The sequence below is a fragment of the Mytilus galloprovincialis genome, chromosome 7, assembly GCF_965363235.1.
Source record: "Mytilus galloprovincialis chromosome 7, xbMytGall1.hap1.1, whole genome shotgun sequence".
Lineage (NCBI taxonomy): Eukaryota > Metazoa > Mollusca > Bivalvia > Mytilida > Mytilidae > Mytilus > Mytilus galloprovincialis.
The window spans coordinates 82,611,178-82,617,195 of record NC_134844.1 but is presented as its reverse complement, the minus strand read 5'-3'; positions in this window follow the sequence as shown (position 1 = coordinate 82,617,195).

Sequence of the window (6,018 nt, the reverse complement as noted above, 5' to 3'; positions counted from 1 at the left end):
CAATCAAGACTTGTTTATATATGTGTATAGGTCACTGTACGGCATTCAACAATGAACAACAAGTAAAATAAAGAAACTACCAGACTCCAAGGAAAATTCAAAACGAAAAGTCCCCTTATAAAAGACAAAATCAAAAGCTCAAACACTTCAAACGAATGGAAAACAACTGCCATATTCCTAACTTTGTACAGACATTTCCTTATGTAGAGAGTGGTAGATTAAACCTAGTTTTATAGCTAGGTTTCCCATACCGCATAGTCGGCTATAAAAGGCCCCGGATTGATAAATGTAGAAACGAGAAATCTAACGGCCTGATTTATGTTAAAAATAATGAACTAAAAACAAATGTTAAACAGCAACTAACGACAACCAATGACTTGCAGACTCCTGATTTGGGACAGGAAAAATACATAATATGGCGGAATTTAACTAGTTTGAAGGCACCATACCATCCCTCCATAATCAGTGAATTATATTGCTTGGTGCCTTACCAGTTCGATTAAACTTAGCGTATAATATTGTTTAGGAGCACATGAAATCACCCCGGTTTTGGTGGGTTTGTATTAAATCAGTCTAGTTTTCAATGTTGTGTTTTGTAAGCTGCTGTTTGTCTTTTGGGCGTTTATCTGGGGTTTTTTTTTCTTCCCTTCTTACAAGGCATCGTCTTCATGGAAAACGTACAATATATATAAAAAGATATGTGATGTGAGCGCCAATGAGACAACTCTCCAGCCAAGTCGCATTTGGATCACACCGAACAACAAGCTATAAAGGGATCCTAAATGACTAGTGTAAAACCATTAAAACCGGAAAACAACCGGTTAATCTATATAAAAAAAAACGAGTAACGAGAAATAGTTATCAAAGGTACCAGGCTTATAATTTAATACGCTGGACGCGCGTTTCGTATGCGTAAGACTCATCAGTGACGCTCAGATCTAAATATTAAGAAAGCCAAACAAATTAAAAGTTGAAGAGCATTTATGACCCAAAATTCCAAAAAGTTGTGCCTAATACGGCTAAGATGATCTATGCCTGAGATAAGAAAATCATTAGTATTTCGAATAATTCATACTTTGTCAAACAGTAAATTTATAAAAATGACCATATAATTGATATTCATGTCAACACCGAAGTGCTGACTACTGGGCTGGTGATACCCTCGGGGACGAAACGCCCACCAGCAGTGGCATCGACCCAGTGGTGTAAATAGACACGTATGAACCACACCAACAAACGAAAACTACTGAACATCAGATTCCTGACTTCGGACAGGTACATACAAATGTACTGCGGGTTTAAACGTTGTAATAGGTATCAACCTTCATCCTTATTTGAAACAATAGTGTAACATCACACCATAGAAAGACACACTATTAAATATCGGCTGAAATGACTTAACTTAATCAAAAGTCATATTAACACAAGTGAACATACACCGAACGAATACATTTGATCTATGATACAAGTAAATACAAAATCGATAAAATAAAGGTAACAATAGTACGATTTGAGAGTACTCACAGTTACTGAAACATAATCGAAAGGACCATTAGAAGCATGTATTTTATCTTAAACCTCTAAAGAATTTTTAACACTCAAAAGTAATTTATACCATTATTTGCACATATGAGCTTTACTACAAAAGTTAATAACAAGTTCTTTGGTAGTAGTAAGGGATGTAGTTAGAAGCATTCATAGATAAGTAGTAGAACACTTACTAGATGCAGAGATGAAACGGAGTTGAAATTTTTTTGTTTTTTTGGTGCTATTTAGGTAACCAGTACATAGAAGGGACTTCAAGCTGGATAGTGGCAGTAATATGCTTGTTTATTATTTGAATCTCTGTGGAGCGTACGGACCTGAATTGAAAAGTTATATTATCCCGTTTGTATCTGCCGTCTCTCTTTTGCTACTCGTGCATATATTTTTCTATGGAACGCCATGACTGCCTTATGTTGATGATCGGCATAATATGCAGTGGTCACAACATTATATGCAGTGCTCACACCATTATATGCAGTTGTCACATCATTATATTCAGTGCTCACACCATTATATGCAGTGCTCTCAACATTATATGCAGTGCTCACAACATTATATGAAGTGCTCACCCGTAGCTTCGACGCACGAAAACTCATTTTTGCTTTTGATTGATTGCAATTGATTAGTGTCAGTTAAAGCCACTTTCAACACAAGTTACAAATTTGATGCGTCCCATGCACGCGCTTTTCTTGGATTACTTTTAGCATGCAGGAATGCTTGAAGCCAAGAAAAAAACCGAAACAATTGAAGAGCCATATAATCAAAAGATCTACAAAACATAGCCGCAAATTTATAAACGGACAATTGTACAAGACTTGTTAAACAAATATATCATAGTTCGATGTTATTTTTGTTAGCTCACACCGTAAGCGTAGAATTCAACCTTCCTTCATTACAGCTAAACAGGAAATCGTTCTGGGTTATATTCCTCCTCATGAACGGCATTGAAAGCAACCAAGGCCTAGTATCTAAATATCCATGCGAGTCCTGCAAGAATGAGGTAGAAGACTTTGACCAACAAGCTTTGGCATGTAGTATTTGTGACCAATGGTCTCACAAAAAGTTATCAAAGGTACCAGGATTATAAATCATGCATAGGTATGAGTTCATCGTTGTTTGACGACCTTGCAAATATCTCCGACTAATGGCACTGTCCAACCTGTGGAAACATCAATCAATCAACAATTTTGTATGAAATTCCCGACATGGGAACAGACAGCATTGGTAGTACTTATTCATCCGTCACGAGCACCACCACTGACGACAGCTATTCTGGTAAAGAGAGCACCAAAGACATATCGTCTAAGTTGGACCTCTCTATAAACAGTTCTTTCTCTTTAATCGGAAGGCTACAGTTGCATCATCTCCTAAACAACCAGCTGCTAAACACCGGCATACAAGAACTGGACAAAGAAGAAATCTGCGCATGCTGACAATTAATTGCCACAGCATAAGAAATAAAAAGCACAATATTGAGGTATTAATAGAATCAACATCTCCTGATATAAAAATCGGAACAGAAACATGGCTCCACTCAGATATCCAATCATCAGAATTTATGAATCCATCATTAGGCTTCAATGTTTACAGGAACGACAGGAAATCAGATGCGCATGGGTGTGTGATGATAGCTGTAAAACAGAACTTGGAATTTACCAACATCATACAAAGTAAGTCAGTTGAACTTATCTCTGGTACTTTTAGAACTACCAAATGGAAAGAAAATGGTCATTGCAGCATACTCCAGACCACCAAACAGAACTGATGACAACTATATCACTGATACATACAATGAGTTGGCGAAACTTAAACAACAACACAAGAAAGCCATTTTCATCTTATCGGGAGACTTCAACATCCCAGACATCTGCTGGAAAATCAACACCATAGCTGGTCGTCAATATTCACTGAAAGTCAATCAACCATATTTAGACCTATCATATGATTTAGGAATAGAACAGATTGTGGATTTCCCTACTCGACAAGACAATTTTCTTGATCTTCTTTTTACTAGTCACCCAGCATTTAAACTACGTTGTAAACAACTACCACCACTTGGTGACAAAACAGACCATGACATAGTCCTTTATGATAGAACCCACCAAGTCTCAAGGAAAAAAACACAACGTAGGAAAATTCATCTTTGGAAAAAGATCGATGAAACAGCACTAAGATCTGCAACTACAGAATTCGCTACACAATTCAGTTGCTCTGAATTCCAAAATCTAGATCAGATGTGGCAAGCATTTAAGGAAGGAGTTACATCACTTATTGACACTCATATTCCATCCAAGATGTCATCATCAAAACACACATACCCATGGGTTAACACCCAGACTCGCCGCTTTAGTAGAAGGAAAGCAAGAGCTTACAGGAGAGCAAACACCACCAAAAACTTGAAGGATTGCATGGGCACGTTATAAAAAACTAAAAGCAGAAACACAGAGATTAATGAGAACAGCACAGCGTGAATTTATAAAAACAACAGTTAACGATGACATCAAAACAAACCCAAAAACGCTTTTGGTCCTATGTAAAGAGTAAGAAGCAAGAACCAGCTGGAATATCACCTCTTTTGAATAAAAATGGTTTTTTTACACAGCGACAGTCATTCCAAAGCTGAAATCCTGAACCACCAATTTCAATCTGTGTACACAGAAGTGAACTTAACCACTATACCTGATAAAGGCCCAAGCCCATATGAAATAAAATTGAGAATGGAAATGGGAAATGTGTCAAAGAGACAACAACCCGACCAAATAAAAAACAACAGCAGAGGGTCACCAATAGGTCTTCAATGTAGCGAGAAATTCCCGCACCCGGAGGCGTCCTTCAGCTGGCCCCTAAACAAATATATACTAGTCCAGTGATAATGAACACCATACTAATTTCCAAATTGTACACAAGAAACTAAAATTAAGATAATACAAGACTAACAAAGGCCAGAGGCTCCTGACTTGGGACAGGCGCAAAAATGCGGCGGGGTTAAACATGTTTGTCAGATCTCAACCCTCCCCCTATACCTCTAACCAATGTAGAAAAGTAAACGCATAATAATACGCACATTAAAATTCAGTTCAAGAGAAGTCCGAGTCTGATGTCAGGAGATGTAACCAAAGAAAATAAACAAAATGATAATACATAAATAACAACAGACTACTAGCAGTTAACTGACATGCCAGCTCCAGGCTTCAATTAAACTCACTGAAAGATTATGATTTCATCATATGAACATCAGGCACAATCCTTCCCGTTAGGGGTTTAGTATCATACCATCATAACATATATGAGAAGACCATAACCCGTGTCATGCCAATAACTGTTTTTAGAATAAATGTGTTTAGTTCCGATGCAAAGACCTTAACAGTGACTCAATATTAACGCCAAAATATGCAATCTTTAATGACTTGACAACAGTATCGTAATTATATCCCTTCTTAATAAGTCTATTCAAAGGTTTTGTAAGTTTCTGAGGTGAATACTGACACCTTTGTGCTTTATAAAGAATATTTCCATAAAAAATTGGATGTGAAATACCTGAACGTATTAGAAGTCTGCATGTTGAGCTATATTTACGAATGATGTCTTTATACCGATGATAACATTTAGTAAATGTTTTGACTAGTTTGTGATATCGAAAACCCTGGTGTAATAATTTTTCAGTAATACATAAATTTCTCTCGTTTAAATCTAAAACATTGTTACATACACGAGCGAATCGTACAAGTTGAGATATATAAACACCGTAAGATGGTGACAAGGGAACGTCACCATCTAAAAACGGATAATTAACGATAGGAAATGAAAAATCATCCCTTTTATCATAAATTTTAGTATTCAGCTTTCCATTAGTGATATAGATATCAAGATCGAGACAAGGGCAGTGGTCATTGTTAGTATTAGCTTTATTTAAAGTAAGTTCAACAGGATAAATTTCATTAATATACATACTGAAGTCGTCATTATTGAGAGCCAAAATATCATCCAAATATCTAAAAGTATTATTACATTTGTTTATCAGATGTTGTTTCGATGGGTCTTTGCTTATTTTTGTCATAAATTGTAACTCATAACAATACAAAAACAGGTCCGCAATAAGTGGTGCACAGTTAGTCCCCATTGGAATTCCGATAATCTGACGATATACGGAATCCCCAAAGCGAACAAAAATGTTATCTAGTAAAAATTCAAGGGCATATATAGTATCAAAGCATGTCCAATTAACATAGTGTTTTTTTTATTGCTACTAAAAAATGACCTAAACGAGTTTGAACATATATATTCACATTCTGATTTTTTGAATGCCCATTTAATTAGGTGTGTGAATTTTTTCTTAATGAGAATGTGAGGCAATGTGGTATACAGGGTAGAAAAATCAAAACTTTGAACAGATTCACATCTGGATCAATTAAATTGGCATCATCAAGCTATTGAAAGGACTTAATCAATACAAAGCGTCTGGACCAGACCAAA